This window comes from Schistocerca serialis, chromosome 1 (assembly GCF_023864345.2).
Source record: "Schistocerca serialis cubense isolate TAMUIC-IGC-003099 chromosome 1, iqSchSeri2.2, whole genome shotgun sequence".
In the NCBI taxonomy this organism is placed as follows: Eukaryota; Metazoa; Arthropoda; class Insecta; order Orthoptera; family Acrididae; genus Schistocerca; species Schistocerca serialis.
The window spans coordinates 696371513-696388765 of NC_064638.1; the positions used below are offsets into that span (position 1 = coordinate 696371513).

At 41.0% G+C, this 17253-nt stretch overlaps 1 pseudogene; it reads left to right on the plus strand.

Annotated features, from left to right (window-relative positions):
• The first annotated feature begins 1278 nt into the window (after positions 1-1278).
• On the plus strand, positions 1279-2059 carry LOC126458038 (guanine nucleotide-binding protein G(I)/G(S)/G(T) subunit beta-1-like; annotated as a pseudogene).
• The last annotated feature ends 15194 nt before the right edge of the window (positions 2060-17253 follow it).

Consider the following 17253-nt stretch of genomic DNA (forward strand, 5'->3'; position numbering starts at 1 on the left):
GGAATAGGTCAGTGACCGGTCTTAGGCGAGCAGTGGTATATAGTTTTATCTGATGACTTCAGTTTTATATTTTATGGGAAGAACGACCATGAGAGCAGTTTTTTATTATTTTTATTGGTTGTGACAATGGTTTTATCAGATGGTCTGCCTCATATGCCATGATGTCCATATGGTTTTATAAATGTTAATCCACGTTTCAGGTATGTGGTTCTGTAATAATTGTAATGTATGTAGTTAACTCATGTAAGCCCTCCCTCCAATCTGTTATGTTATACCTTCACAGGTCTGTTGATGGCACCGGTCATCTAATAAACGATTGAAGCGATCGTGGCTTTTCAATTATTTTACTTGTTTTATTTTCCCCAGCCAGTTACCACGTATTTCCATAAATTATATACTACCCTTTATTCCAATGTCGTAAAAACCATTCTCCTGTTCTCTCAAAAGTTCTACTCCCCTTTCCCACGACTGTACCACACCGAGAATTCGTTCAACTTTGGAGACAACTCTAACTCGATACGCTGTCTGAGCTCATAAAAACCTCCATGTCTGATTCCTAGAATCCTTGTGTCTCAGGCGATGAGTGCGAACAGAAATGAACAAACTGCTGCCAAGAGCCATTACAGAAACCTACAGGCATTATGTAACTACGAATCTTTCAAAGTCTAGCAGACGGAAGCCGCACCCTAAAGTATTCCTGGTCTAGTGAGTTTTGCGAATAAAGACAATTTGGTGGCTGAAAATAGGTGTAAAACGAATTGTATGATTCCTTGACACAAGACATCTTTATATGTAAATTGAAGATGGAGAGGGGAAGAAAGGAAATGAAAGTGAGGGGGTGGTTGCTGTCAGCTGCATCATGACGTTATGTGGTATCAACGGCGACGAGTGAAAATGTGTACCGGATCGGGATCTCCCACTTACTATGTAGGTGCATCAGCCACTGCACCATCCGGGACTCAGCGTAATCGCAACCGCGTGGACTGTTTCGGCACCCCTCACGACCAATGTACATTCCCATGAGGCACCACCTATCCATAGTCCCTGTCCATTTCCTCCTTGTTCAGTCTCTGAGACTCCCACAGGAGGTCGTACGTACTTGCGCATCCGCAATGAAGAAGGTGGATCCGTTGCCCAGCTAGGCCAGTGAATTATATGAATGCATGGTGTCTGTATTTTCGGAGACGTCCGAAAAAATGGACAATACGCATTCGTACGCAAGAGGTCTTATCAGAGAGACAAGTTACATTGATTGTGTCTGGTGTATTCTGCACAAGTATGAATGCTCTACACAGTTTGTAACAAGAAGCAAAAACAATGAAGAGTGCTAATGGAGATACGGGGAAGGCTGCATGTGCTACAAGCCTATTTCAGGCAACCCATTGCACGAAAACAATGTGTATTCGACAAACATTAAAGGGCCATCTCGCTAAGATTATGCGATGCGTCGGGAACCAGACACCAGGAACTTAGCGCAGGCATCACACGATGACAAGTTAATGGTTTGGGATAGTTACACAACAAACAGGGTGCCGCCATTCCTTTGCGTTCGGATTGGATTAAGAGCTGAGCCTACGCTCCCTCCATTAGCGCCAGCCGGTGTGGCCGAGCGGTTCTAGGCGCTTCAGTCTGGAACCACGCGACCGCTACGGTCGCAGGTTCGAATCCTGCCTTGGGCATGGATGTGTGTGATGTCCTTAGGTTAGTTAGGTTTCTATGGGACTGATGACCTCAGATGTTAAGTCCCATAGTGCTCAGAGCCATTTGAATCATTTGCACCTCCATGAGTTACGTGGCCTGCAGTGGCCTGAACAATATTTTATAGATCTACAGTCTCAGAACGTGAGACTGAAATGTGCGTGTAAGTAGGAAATTACCAGGGCACTCCGGTTAAGCAGATTGTCACCAGCGCTAAACGCATCCCATTAGCGTCATGGGATATCGAAACAAGACAGCAGTGTGCATCATTTATTGGACACATGTATGATTTGATGTCTTTCTTTCTTCGGATATGCGTACATTTGTATCTGTAGCTTTTGGTGCTTCAGAAAAGTTGTGAGCATCAGAAAAGTGTAAGTAAACCTTTCCCGGGCTGCTCGTACTGTGGACAAGGATTGCAACAAGTCCACAGTACGAGCAGCCCTCAGCGGCTCGCCATCTGAGAAGTGTTCATGACGTCGCCTTTCCGGCTGAGATCTTTTTTAATATGTGACTTGTAAGTACTGCATCTTTTCGAGTCAGTACAAACTTTAATTTTATTAATTTACTATATACCTAATGTTTTAGTACAGTTAGTCTAATTCTGAAGACGACGCTCATAGTAGCGTCGATACCAGGTCAATTTTGACTTAATATTCGTGACCGAGGGCTTATTTGTTACAATATAATTCTGACACGGTCACTGAATCTTAGCAGCTAATTATATTGTTTTTTTCTGTTGGGGGGTTACACTTGTCGACAACCGGCCAGGATCGTATTTTCTTTGTGAATTTCTGAGAAGTAGTCATATATCTGCTCTTATTTACACTATTGTTGAATGCAGTTTGCATCTGGCGCAACGCATTTACTGATTTGACACCCTTTCTTTCACAGGTCATCAGCAATTTATTGCTCTTTGTTGTCACTGTATTTGTTCCATTTTTGCTTTGTCCTTGTTTGATTTTGTGCTTATCGTTGACTTGTGAAAATGCTGCGAAAAACTGCTAACAGTACATCGCGATCCGTAATGAGTGAAAAAGCCGACTTGAATAATTTGACTGATAATACAAGCGACACTCAGTGTCTTCATGATAATCCTATAGTTACAATCAGTGCGTGCAGACCACCAGTAATGATTCTAATCGAAATGATGAGCAAACAAATTCAATTGTGTCCTCTGTAAATTTAACGACAATTGATGACGCAGCACTTTCCGTTAGAATGAACGCTGCCCAGTTTAACACACCTGATTTGCAAAATTTATACACTGAACAGATAAATGTTTCTAACGAAGGTGAACAATATAGGCTACACAAAACACCTCAAATTTATTTGATTCCGATGTAGTGACCAACAGTGCACATCCGATCGGCAAACCTTTTTGTGAATCAGACAATGACCAAATGGTTACCGGTACACAAAACGTGACACATGCAGATACACCATCACACAGCACAGAGAATACAGCAGCTAATTTTGGCATGGATCGAGTTATGGCATTATTGCTACAACATAATGAAAATCTCAAACAACAAATTAATGAAAATAATAAAAATCTCAAACAACAACTTAATGAAAATCTCAAACAGTCGAATGAAAAACAAGACAACAATTTCAAACAACTTAATGAAAGTTTCAAACAGTCGAATGAAAACCACGACAGGTCGTTCAAACAAATTAATGAAAAACTTGACACCTCTATTGAACAGCTTACTGAACAGATTACAGCCGTTGCGGAGCAATGTAATGAAACTAAAAAACAATTACGTGAGGAAATTAAGGCTAGTGCTAGGTACAGTAGTGAAGAAATTGGATCTGTTGCACAAGAATTAAGTAATACGCATGCAGCCACAACAAAATTACTTAGAGATGAAATTAGTGTAGTTGCTAAACAATGTTCAGAAAACGGAACACAGTTACGCGACGAGTTTAAATTAATGTCAGCAGAACTTTCACGCTCACTGGATGCGAAAGTAGACACGAAATTTGACCAACAGAACAGCCAAATTGACGAACGTTTTAATCATCACCTACAAAACAGTGAAACGTGTTGCCGTAAATTTATACAGGAACAGAATAAAGTAAAGAAACAAGTTACGGAAACAATTACTGCACAGAGACAAGAAGATAAGCGAAAGTTGTTTACGAAAGCAAAAACATACGTAGACAACAACATTGCTACAGTAACAGATGAAATCAAACAGTTGAACACCGAACTGCATGATGAAATCTCCGATCTTAAAACGAAAACAGACACACACACAGTAGACTTTCAGACAATGACCAGCAGACTTGAAAAGTTGGAACTAATACAGGATCCAGATGCCATTAAAGCAGACGTTAAGAAATTGAACAAAACCACACGAAAAATGCAAAAACAAATCGATGCCTGTGACACTAAAAATGACGATCAGGTAAAAGCACTGACTGAAAAATTTAATAAATTGGCCAGTCGTATTGACGTTATCGAAAATAACAATGACACCAAATCAGACGATACGCCACCAGTTTCGTTCAATCAAACACCCGAATTCCAAAATTTACGGCAGACAATCAGTGAGATAGGTTCGTCCAATAACACATTACGTAGAAAATTGTCATCTTTAGAGCAAGAAGTGACAGAGATAAAAAAAGTCTCAGCATCTAACACGACACAGTATACGCCACTCCCCGAACATTTCTCACACTCACGCAGCCAGTATAATTTAGGTAATTTACAGAGAGTACGTGACTTAGATTCCGAACAGTCACAGACAAACAGATTGTCATACAATCCTGAACCTTTCAGACATTCAGAGACGAAAATTTTGATTACAAGCACTTTCTATCCGTTAGGAAATTTAAGGTATTTAAAAATGACAGAACACAGATTCACCCTTTGGATTGGATACAACAATTTAGCTTTGCTTTTCCACCAACTTGGCCCGTAACACATAAACTTGAATTTATTTGCAGTTTTTTGGAAGGCGCACCGGCAACTCGTATGAGACCGATAGGGAGACAAAGCTATTCGGTAGAAGAATTTCAAAATGCTTTTCTGTCAGCGTATTGGTCGAAGACGACACAGCGCGGAATCAAGGATCAATTAATTAGCTTACCGAATTATGAGAACTCAAATTTTCCCACTGTCACGCAATTTTTTGAACACATGATCCAACAAAACCAATACTTAAGTGAGCCATACAGTGAATCAGCACTTATCCAATTATGTATTTCTAAATTACCACGATCGTTAAGAGTATCACTTTTAACAGGACAGCAGAAAGAAAATATTTCGGCATTTAGAGATATGTTACAGCTTTTGGTAGTTGAGCAATCAGACTATTCCTTCATAAACAAAAATTTTTCACATCATAACCAAGGCCAACAAGCATACGGCAATTACGACCTGCCACGCTATTTTAATAGCAAAGGTGATAGACAATCCAGGAATGACAACCACCAGAACTTTAACAACAGACAAAATTTTAATTATCAGTACCCTCATGGTTATCAGCAACAGCAACAATAGAGGCTTTTCCCCATATCATCAACAAAACCAGTCGGTTAGCATACCTAACCAACAATGTAGTCTGCAAGGTCAATCAAGCTTTAATGTTTCGCCGGCTACACACACCAAATAGTAACGCACAGCAACAAGGAAATCACTACGTACAGAAAACACACCATTTCAACTCCTATCGCAATGCGCCGTATAGCAACGATTATTATGACAGACGTAAAAGTAAAGAGCAAGTTTTCAGCGTACGTTTAATAACAGTCGGTCTTACCAGCAGCATAATCAACCACAACAACAGATTATCATGAATGAACCAGACAGTCGGTATCATCCCGAACCTAATGCGTCAGGACGAAATAACAGAACAGTACAAATAGTCGAAATGCCACAGCATCCTCCCGCAAATAACAGCACGTCAGAAAGAATTTGACTAGATACAGTACAGGTAGCATCTTCCAGCAACGTAGCAGTACTTTTGACACACAGAATCTTGTTCACGAAAATGTTATTACTTTTGACGACATCCGAGACACACTTTTACATGAAAAACCAGTTATACAAAAAACCGTTTCCCACCCTGTCATTGAAGTAAAGTCTGGATCATACACATTTTCAGCAGTAATCGATTCTGGATCACCTACGTCAGCTATAAATGTAGAAACCTTCTACGAATGTAACAAAGAGAATATTTATCCTAGGTTACCACTAGTCAAAACTAAAGTAAAAGGAGCAGTATGTAGTAAAGGAGTAGATGTAAAATTACAGACACACTTATCATTTTGTATTGCAGGTCATACGTTCCACTCAAATTTTTGGATTGTTCCCTTCTTGACAACAGACGTTATTTTAGGTACGAATTTTTTGGTACAACATGACGCAATTATTGACTTTCAAAATTCCTATCTAATGTTAAAGGATGAGAATATACAACTGGCATTAGAATTTCAGCACGCTTTATCTGCAGATGAACAGGCAGTTAATCGAACAGAGGTCTTTCCTACATCGCATAACACGGACTGTCATTCCACATTGTTCTCAGATGCGTACGTACACAACTATAATACTCCAGACGAAGCCGATATGACGTTATGCAAATGATTTCTGATAAAGTAAAACAAAGCAGTGCAAATACAGACGACGAACTTACGCAACTACGCAAAATTCTTTTACAGCAAGCTCCAGTTTTTGACAAAATCCCTGGTACTATGTCCGGTTTCATGTATGAATTTCAAGTTACACAGCACGACACATTTAAGGCCAAATATTATCCTATTCCTTATATTCATAGAGAACAAGTTAAGAAAGAATTACAAGCTATGCTAGACCAAGGAATTATTGAATCGGCAGTTAGTCCGTACATAAACCCGCTCCATATTGTTAAGAAAAAGGATGGCTCACTTCGCCTCGTACTTGATTCGCGTCATGTCAACAACATTATTATTAATGAAACAGATCGCCCACAGACACTAGAAGAACTTCTACAGAAATTTCATGGTACTGCTGTTTATTCCACATTACATTTGAAATCGGGATTTTGGCAAATTCAGCTCCATCCGAACTGCAGAAATTAGACAGCTTTAGACAGAATCACTACATATGTAGACGACATCCTTATCGCAGAAGCTAACTGGTCTGAACACAATCTGATTCTTGAACAACTGTTGCAAACCTTTCGTGCACAAGGACTCACAGTTAATCTTAGCAAATCACACTTTGACAAAACTTCTATAACATTTCTTGGACATGTAATTTCAGCAGAAGGCATTCCGCCTGACCCTGAAAAACTTCAGGCTTTACGTTACATTACTATTCCAACGACAAAGAAACAACTACGCAGCTTCCTGGCTTTAATTAACTTTTTCCGTAAATTTATTCATTACGCTGCTTTAGACACCCCTAGATTATGCCAGTTGACGAGTAAAAACACTATTTGGTCCTGGGATAGCCAAGGACAGTCTTAGTTTGTTAATTTGAAACATGCCTTGTTGAACGCACCACTTTTATCACACCCAGATCCTACTAGAAATGTTTCCATTGCCACCGACAGTTTTAGCACAGCTTTAGGCCTACACATTTTTCAGGAAAATGAAGAAGACGGTACTACAGTAATTAAAAACATCGCCTTTGCAAGTCGCATTCTGTCACCTGCTGAACGCAATTAGTCTGTTACAGAACTTGAAACATTGTGTGTTGTATGGGCATTTACCAGATTTAGGCATTTTCTTTGTGGAAGACACACTACCGTTTACACAGATCATAGAGCTATTCGGTTTTTACTCTCCGCTAAATTTACACATGACAGATGAAGCAGGTGGAAACTTTATTTACAGGAATTTAATTTTACAATTGTTCACATTTCCGGTACACAAAACATTGTAGCAGACGCACTATCCCGCTCTCTCAGCAACAATCAGCAAGACATCGCAACCAACTTTTGCCAAGTATATTCTAGCGTCATGTATATTCAACGAGTTGCATTTGAAAATTTCATTTCGTCGTCATTACGAGACAGCACAAGAGCAGAGTAAAGACAAGGCATGGAAAGAAATTAAACACCTTTGGCAAGATAGGAATAATGTTACCATTAGAAACCATTATACTGTATGCAAGAACATTCTGTTTCGCCACTCTCACCCTGACAGCAACAACTGGTTATTATGTATTCCTGACGAACTTGTTAACAAATTAATTTGGTATACTCTATTAACTTACGCACATTACGGAGCCAGAAAATGTTTTCTTATACTGAGACAGAACTGTTATTTTGCAAACATGGAGAAACGTATTCGACGAGTTTTAGCGTCACGTAAAATCTGCCAGAAAGGTAAATCAGACACGACTTCACATATTCCTCCGTTACATCCCATCGTACCCGTTAAATTGAGACACATGGCCGCTGTAGACATTTTTGGTCCAATTCCCAGAACTAATAGAGGTTTCTGCTACATCTTTGTCGCTGTTGAACTCTTCGAAATTTGTTACCTTCACTCCGTTACGCAAAGCTACTGCTAAATCTATTTAGAATGCATTTGTAAAACATTTTTTATTTCATGTTGGACATGTATTGAAAGTAATTTCCGACAATAGACCACAATTTCGATCTGCAATATGGACATGTGTGTTACGAGCTAGAAACATTTGTCCGATCTATATATCCAGGTATCACGCTTCTTCGAACCCTTCTGAACGACTGATGAAAGAAATTGGTAAACTAAGACGTATTGACTGGGACAGACACATACTCTCATTCCAGGATGTAATTAGATCCATACCAAATGAATCTACTATGCTATCTCCGACAGTTATATTGAAAAATGTTGAACCACCTAACAAAATTACAGAATTTGTATATTTTCCTGCGTCTCGACGACTACGGCACCACGAAATAATTGACACTGCGGTCAGCAACATCAAACGCGCCGCAGAGCGCCGGAGAAGACAGCAAAAACAGGTTCGTATACGCCGTGACTTTTACATTGGACAGAAGATATTAGTACGCACACACTATTTATCCAACAGAGGAAAGAGTAGACGCAGTAAATTTGAGCTTCTATACGCAGGTCCATATAGAATTCGCAGCATTCCTCACCCCAATGTAGTACACGTCGAAACTTTGAGAACCAGAAACAGCAAAGGCAATCACCATGTCTCCAATATTAAACCCTTTATTGAATGTACATACTTTGTGATTTATCACATTGTAACGCTGCGAGGTGCCGGGGCAGGCAGTGTATTTAACACTAAAATCTTCTAGAATCTACATATGTAAATGATGCTCTAAGCTCCCCCCCCTATTCTAACTCCGACTTTTGCTGTTGCACATGGATTAAAAAATATACGCGAACTGACTGTAATCAACCCTGCAAGTGGAGTAGAAAAGAGTTTGGCACCTGCAATAATTTAATTTGATAAATAAGTTAAATAAAGGAAGGTTTTATTAACGTAGTGAGAAATGATGGGTTGCTCTACCGATTAACAGAATGAAAGTTCTGTCCAAAATAACAATATGACTTATTAAGACTAAACACAAAATAATAAACAAAAACACATGAAACATTTATAATACATCAAATTGGCTCAAATTGGATACTCAAACAAATGCTGTGAAGGTGAAGTTGTCCCTAAACTAGATTGTGAGGTTTAAGACGAAGTGGTATGTGGAGCCAATTCCTTGCCACTCAAATCTTAAGAGAGACACACAGCTAACCCAACATTAATTGCTGCTACTCAAGACAGAACAAAGTTAGAAAAAGACGAACGGGCGCGCTCTTCTGAGCTCTGATTATCACCTAGGAAAATCCCTATCTGCCGGTGCTGTGGACATACATTACCAAACTATCTTCTTAACTGCCAGAACACGATCTGTCGTACCGGAGGCGATGGCTGGTTGCTTCGACGTCCTCGACCGAAAGGCGAGAGCCGACTACCTAGAGCACCCGTACAGGCCGAACACACAACATTCCCGCCCCCACGACAGTGGCCGTGGTTAAACGTTCCAATCAGCAACTCGAAAACCGGCGGAAAATTCCACTCCATTGCCGGAGCACTACCATTCCACCAATGGAGATTCTTGGCGCCAATTTCTGCGCTGATTTTGCTACGTCACGGAGCTATGCCCTGAGCAAGCCAATCACAGTTACTATTTTGCAGAAAGCGCGGGAATTTTCCCGCCATAACTGCCTGGGTACACAAGTCATTCCCACGCCTCGCTGGTAGCCCGCCAGAAAGTGTTTTCGCTAAGTTTCTGCGAAGTAACGGAACCTCTAGCCCAGCCCCTAATTCAGGCCCCTCCGGGCGTGTCTTTTGACAATGTCGGCGTCTGGAAAGCATTGACTCGACTCCCTCACACCCTTTCAAAATCAGCAGAGCCCGCCTGTCACCGGACCACCCGGATGACGAGAGACGCTGCGTGGGAAGTCCGCGTGTGAAGGAATAGCAACTTTCCGCCGCATGCAATTAGAGAGGAGAATAGTAAGATAGAAATATGAGAGGGGGCTCATGCCACCTCTCATTGCCCCTACGCCATTTTAGATTGTAATTGGTGAGCGGTTGGCTCACTTAGGAGCAAGGTAGTGAGTCAAACGCCCAAGAACAATCTTGCAAACTGACTCCACATGCCGCACTCTATAAAGAAAATCACTGCAACTGAAAAATGCAGCGCATAGATGGAGGATTATTTATAATGTAGCCAACTTCACCTTCTTAATATGGAACTCTAACGCTCACATCACACATCCATACCCAGGGAGCCCCTTCCAAACACCGATTCACACAGACTTTCACGCTCTAAATATGGCCCGGGCATGTAAGCCAAATATGGAGCAGTTTATTCTTTACAATCAGAGTTGGAGTGCTCCGCAATTAAATGCCCAAGATGTTACAACAATTTGTATCATTAAACTAACCTGAACTCACTCACACATGATACTATTTAAGTTAACAATCTCTTTGTGAGCTTTCAGAATCTAATTACAACCTCCGATTCATTCTGTCTCCCTGCAGCAAGAATAACCTTTACAAAATGTTCCCTGAACTGATGGTCCATTCACAATGACAGTGGTGGTATCTGCTTCAGTTTATGGGGACTTCAGGCACACTATTTGCATACACACAACAATAAATACAAAATACAAAAGAAACAACATGGTGTGGAGAACAATACAGTAATTTGTAATAAGAATTACAGTGTAAAACACAAACACATACAAGGTATAACATACATTACCAAAAATAACACTAGAGAAAGAAATTTAGAAAAAGGTGACTGTCAGCTTGTAGGACCGGATGCTCTCGCGCCCTTCACGTCAGGTGGCGCGCTGACGCTCTCCTTCTTGCAGGTAGCCGATGACCTCTTGTTTTTGCTCTGCCTGGCCTCTGCATTGCCACGATTCCCGTCATCTGCACAGTTGTCACAAAAATCTTATGCCTAACTTTTTCCCATGACCTTCTATGTTATAATAAATTTACATAACGATACATTGATGGTCTGTCATTTCAGACACTTATTTTAATTTTATAGTTATCAATCTACGGTTATACCTATAACCAAATCTTGGTGTATCTAAGCTAGACATGAAAATAATCTATCTTGATATTTGTGTAGAGACCGATCTCACTACTGTACATGGTGTGTGACGCTATACTGGATGAACAATTAAATGTGCGGGCCCGCACTAATATTACTATTAATTATATAGATCGACAGTAGACATGCTCAAGAATTAACTACCATTTGCCAACGATCTACATTCTATGTCTTTTAATTAAATTATGTTGTTATGCAGGTCTAAGTTTTACTGTGCTATAAAGAACATGCAACTATGCTACTTTCGCTCGCCCGTCGTCCCTCCATCTCGGGTCTGTGGTTTGGTGACCTGAAAAATAGCATCTCAACAGGCGCGCGTCAAACACTTGTGGTAGAAAACCGCCACAATATTAAGGATCTAGTTATTGTAAAATCCTAAAGTTTAATTTATCCTAGTATATGGTACTCTCTCTATTATTTTTTTTTACCTTATACAACACTCTTACATAATTCCTGTTACGCTGAGATGTCTCGCTGCTCGCCGCTATTGACGACAGTGATGTGCGCGCCGTACGACATGGCCTCCGAGTTCTCACTACGCCTCACTGAAACTCCAGAGACTGGGTTAGCCATGGCTATACACGACAATAAATTTATAGTTGCAACTTCCTTCTCTATGTGATGCGGTTTTCGCGATCAAAGCACACCTTTCCAGAGGCAATGTAATATGACCAAGCCAGGACTGGTTCCTGTTGAGGATCCAGGCGCCCAACACACGCCAGCTACACAGTATGTCACGAATATCCAAATATAAGTCCCTGGTTGTTCATCTGTGACAGTCACGAGCAGCACGCTAAATCCCCAACCAGCACATTGGCATGGTAGGCTTTATGACCGCATTTCTCTCGTCTAGGGCACCATTGGAGTCAAACGCTCACAGGTTCACCCCGACTTGCAAGACAACGATGCTGGCGCAGCTCTGCAAAAAACTATACTGCCCATATTCATCCTCGAAATCACGCAATATACCACAATCTTGCAGCGCACTGACGCGTGCCTGCAAGCATTGGTATGAACGTCTCACGAACTGGTTGTGGCCGCTATGGAGCGTATTACGACTTCTCAGAACGCTTCTAAGAGCACGTTCTTGTATGCGCCCGTTTGTGCGACATCTCGTCACTCATCTTTATCCCTTAACATGGACATCAGATAGGAAAGGACAAAAACATTGCTCATGGAACGGTAGTGCCTCTTATCGCAACGACAGAGGAGATCCCGAACATAGACAAAAAAAGTTAACAGCAGTAAATTCTTATGCGAGAAAACGCAGCGTGTTAATACTTTAACAATCTTAATCTATTAATGTAACGATTATTGTTCCCCGAAGAAAGGTTCATATATTTGCCTATTCTACTATGTACACCACTTAAACTACTATTATTCCACGAACTTCTTTGTGTGAGAGATGTGGTGGAGTCCTATGGACTAGCGCCAATCCCTTGTCAGACTCCCCCTCCTCTGACGTGCGTTAGGATTTGCAGGTCTAATTTCAATCTCCTGGTTCTCCTATGGTCCTTGATTTCGCTCTCTTCAGTTACGGTCACTTTGCCGTTCGTTATTCCTCCTGTCCCAGATTCCTTGTCTAGATTGACCCTGTTCCCTGACGTTTTGGTTTCCGTGTCTCTGGTTTCCATAATCTTGAATTGCGTAACCTTGATTTCCGTAACCCTGGTTTCCCAACTGACGAGCGCGATTATGCGATCTGTTGTCGTCTGGCCTTGCTGGCCCGTGGTATTTGTTATTTAGTGCCTTCTTCCTGTCCTTTGCGTCTTGTTTATCGAAGACTACTTCGAGTTCGCGCAATAGACTCTTGAATGCTTCTATGTCAGATCCACACTTGCCGACAAGTGTCTGTTGATACCTAACAGGCAATTTGGAAAAACAAAATTTGATGATTTCTCGCTTGCTATATGGACTATCTAAAAATTGATTCTTCTTGAGTAAATCATCAAAACATTTGGTTGCGCTCCTTTGCCCGGACACTTCCAGTTCAGGACTAAATATTATTTCCTCTTTAATCCTGTCTTGCGTTTCCTTTGACCAGTAGATCCCCAGGAACGCATCAACAAATTCCTGATAAGTCTGACACGTCGTTGACACACCCCGCATCTTTTCCGCGGCTTGGCCTTCGATGTGTCCACACATGAATTCTAATTTTGCCAGGGTTGGCCATGATGACGGTAATGAATTTGTAAACTGCATCACCCAGCTCTTGGGATGCATCGACCCTCCATTATCTCTGAACTTTTGGAATTTTAGTATCGACAGGAAGTGATTGTGATCAAAATCCTGTCCGATCCTCGCACTGGCGTTGTCACTCGTTTCCGATATTTGCACGTCTGCTGAGTGTCCTGATCTATCTTGCTGATAACTGTGATGTGCTACGTCTGTATCACAGTGAAAGTTGCATTCAGCATTCACTCTTCTAAGTGGGCTGCAATTATTGGAGCTATTACTCGCTGTTTCTGCGTGTGCATTGTTCGTTCCGCACGCTGTCACTGGGCTAGAGCACGGCGGGGTTTTCCTCGGAGACACAATCCTGTGTACTCCATCATTGGTATCCGAACGCGCAGTGCTCGTGTGCCCGTTTCGCTCTAGTTTTGCTATCCGACTCTCTACTTCTTTCATTCGTTTCGTGATGTTCGTAACCGCAATACTACCTTGAGTCTTTAAGGCCGCTAGGGATTTGGAGTGGACTTGTGTCGCACGTCGCAAGCGCCCTGCGAGTTGAGAAGTTACTCTTGCGATTTTCATTGCCCCTGTTGCTGCACTTTTGGCTAGGCCTGCTATTTTTTGTGCTACCATTGACATTTGTTTTGCTTCTCCACATTTTTTCTTTATTGTTAATAATTCCCCACGAATTTCCCCTATATGCGAAATTATTGCCTCCGTGTCCTTCTTACGCTGTTCGTCAGCTTCTTCTTTCTCCTTCTTACGTTGTTTCTCAGCTTCTTCCTTCTCCTTCTTACGTTGTTTCTCATCTTCTTCCTTCACCTTCTTATGTTCTTTCGCATCTTCTTCCTTCTCCTTCTTACGTTGTTCATCAGCTTCTTCTTTCATTGATCGTAGGAAGCTCAGTATTGGGTTTACGTCATCTTTTTGATCCTCTTCAAACATGGGCGATGAAACTCTGGACACCTGGGCGCTAGAACTCTGACGTGACCGAGCTGGCCTCTGTCTGTACTCGTTCGTTTGACTATAAACTTCTGCTACCATCTCGACCTGTGTGCCTGTCTGTGTTCCGTCCTCCAATTCACTATCATAATCACGGTCGCGACGTTGCTCTAAGATCGCGTCCAAATCACCTTCCTCATCAATGACCCTGTCGTCCTGTGCTGCTAAAAATGTGCCCATCTCATCTCCGAACCTATCCTCGTCAGTAACCTGCCTCTTATCCATTATGCTATCCTCTTTTGTTTTAGTTTCGCTCGATAATAGTCGTGCCTTACTTCTCGTGATCATTCATTAAAAAACAAATTTATCTAAAATTCACAATAAAAATCATCTACTCCCAATATTTTTCCACATAGACATAAAATTTCAACAATGCCGTTCCAACGCTGTAACTACAAGCACGATTTGTTGTGGTACCGAAACTGCACACAAACCCGACAAAGTGTGATGAGGTACGGACACCACATCAAAGAAACACAAAAAAACAATGAACACACAAAAAATATATACACTGAAAACAAAAACTGTAATCATGCGCCGCTAATAAAAACCAATCGCGGAACTACAAGTAAAAGAACTTGGGTACTAATCATAAAAATAGTAGAGAAAAAAAATTTGAATGTTCCTACTAAGAATACTGTTTGTTAATCAGTGATTCACAGGAAAGATCCGAGGCTAAGGGTCGCCATTTTTATGCGAGTTGCCGGGGCTAGCAGTGTATTTAACACTAAATTCTTCTAGAATCTACATATGTAAATGATGCTCTAAGCCCTCCCCCTATTCTAACTCCGACATTTGCTGTTGCACATGGATTAAAAAATATACGCGAACTGACTGTAATCAACCCTGCAAGTGGAGTAGAAAAGAGTTTGGCACCTGCAATAATTTAATTTGATAAATAAGTTAAATAAAGGAAGGTTTCATTAACGTAGTGAGAAAGGATGGGTTGTTCTACCGATTAACAGAATGAAAGTTCTGTCCAAAATAACAATATGATTTACTAAGACTAAACACAAAATAATAAACAAAACCACATGAAACATTTATAATACATCAAATTGGCTCAAATTGGATACTCAAACAAACGCTGTGAAGGTGAAGTTGTCCCTAAACTAGATTGTGAGGTTTAAGACGAAGTGGTATGTGGAGCCAATTCCTTGCCACTCAAATCTTAAGAGAGACACACAGCTAACCCAACATTAATTGCTGCTACTCAAGACAGAACAAAGTTAGAAAAAGACGAACAGGCGCGCTCTGCTGAGCTCTGATTATCACCTAGGAAAATCCCTATCTGCCGGTGCTGCGGACATACATTACCAAACTGTCTTCTTAACTGCCAGAACACGATCTGTCGTACCGGAGGCGATGGCTGGTTGCTTCGACGTCCTCGACCGAAAGGCGAGAGCCGACTACCTAGAGCACCCGTGCAGGCCGAACACACAACATTCCCGCCCCCACGACAGTGGCCGTGGTTAAACGTTCCAATCAGCAACTCGAAAACCGGCGGAAAATTCCACTCCATTGCCGGAGCACTACCATTCCACCAATGGAGATTCTTGGCGCAAATTTCTGCGCTGATTTTGCTACGTCACGGAGCTATGCCCTGAGCAAGCCAATCACAGTTACTATTTTGCAGAAAGCGCGGGAATTTTCCCGCCACAACTGCCTGGGTACACAAGTCATTCCCAGCCGCTACTTCAGGCCCCTCCGGGCATGTCTTTTGACAATATCGGCGTCTGGAAAGCATTGACTCGACTCCCTCACACCCTTTCAAAATCAGCAGAGCCCGCCTGTCACCGGACCACCCGGGTGACAAGAGACGCTGCGTGGGAAGTCCGCGTGTGAAGGAATAGCAACTTTCCACCGCATGCAATTAGAGAGGAGAATCGTAAGATAGAAATATGAGAGGGGGCTCATGCCACCTCTCAGCGCCATTTCCTGATATTTATGTGACAACTTATGCAATTATATCTGTGTGACTACTTACTGATGATGATCATATTTTTTCTTGGCAAGTGGCCGGCAAAGTAAGGATAGCAGGTTGCTTTTCTTGTCGTTATATATCATACCGTGCACATTTCCTATTTTTTTGTGTATGTATGATTGTTTTCCTATCGAAAGTAGAATTTTGTCTGTATGCACTATGAAATCATTAAGATATAACAAACACCAGTTGACTTTGACATTTTTCCTTATGATATCTCAATATCTTGACTATTCTGCATTTTTTGCTATTACATTATGATACTATGTGTACATTTTCGCACTTGAAAACTGTCTATGTTTTTGACCTAATATGTTTTCTGTCATGCTATGCTGTATGCTTAGCTATATCACTAGAAACAAGTTTTTGTGTAATGGGTATATGATTTAAATGCAAGATATTAATCCATATTTATCATTTTCAGAAAGCAATACCATGTAAAAGAAATAGATCATACAACCACAGTGGTTTACTATGTAATGGAAATTTTACCATCAGAATGAAAGAAAGAAAATGCAATACCTTGTCATGAAGAGTAACTGGATCAGAATTAACAAGCATTAACAAGAATATACTATACACACTGTACAATAGCAGTCTTAACTAATTATTTTTCTTTCAGAATACGAGGCGATTAATGCAGGCTGTCAGACAGAACTACACATGTTAATTTTAGTGATGAAATGTGCTAGAAGTAAGAAACTCTATACTATATGAAGTAATTAATGATAATGAATGAAGCAAATGGTAATATGAATATGAATAATGAAATGTCTATTTTTTGCAGATGATAACAAATAATCATGAATAGTT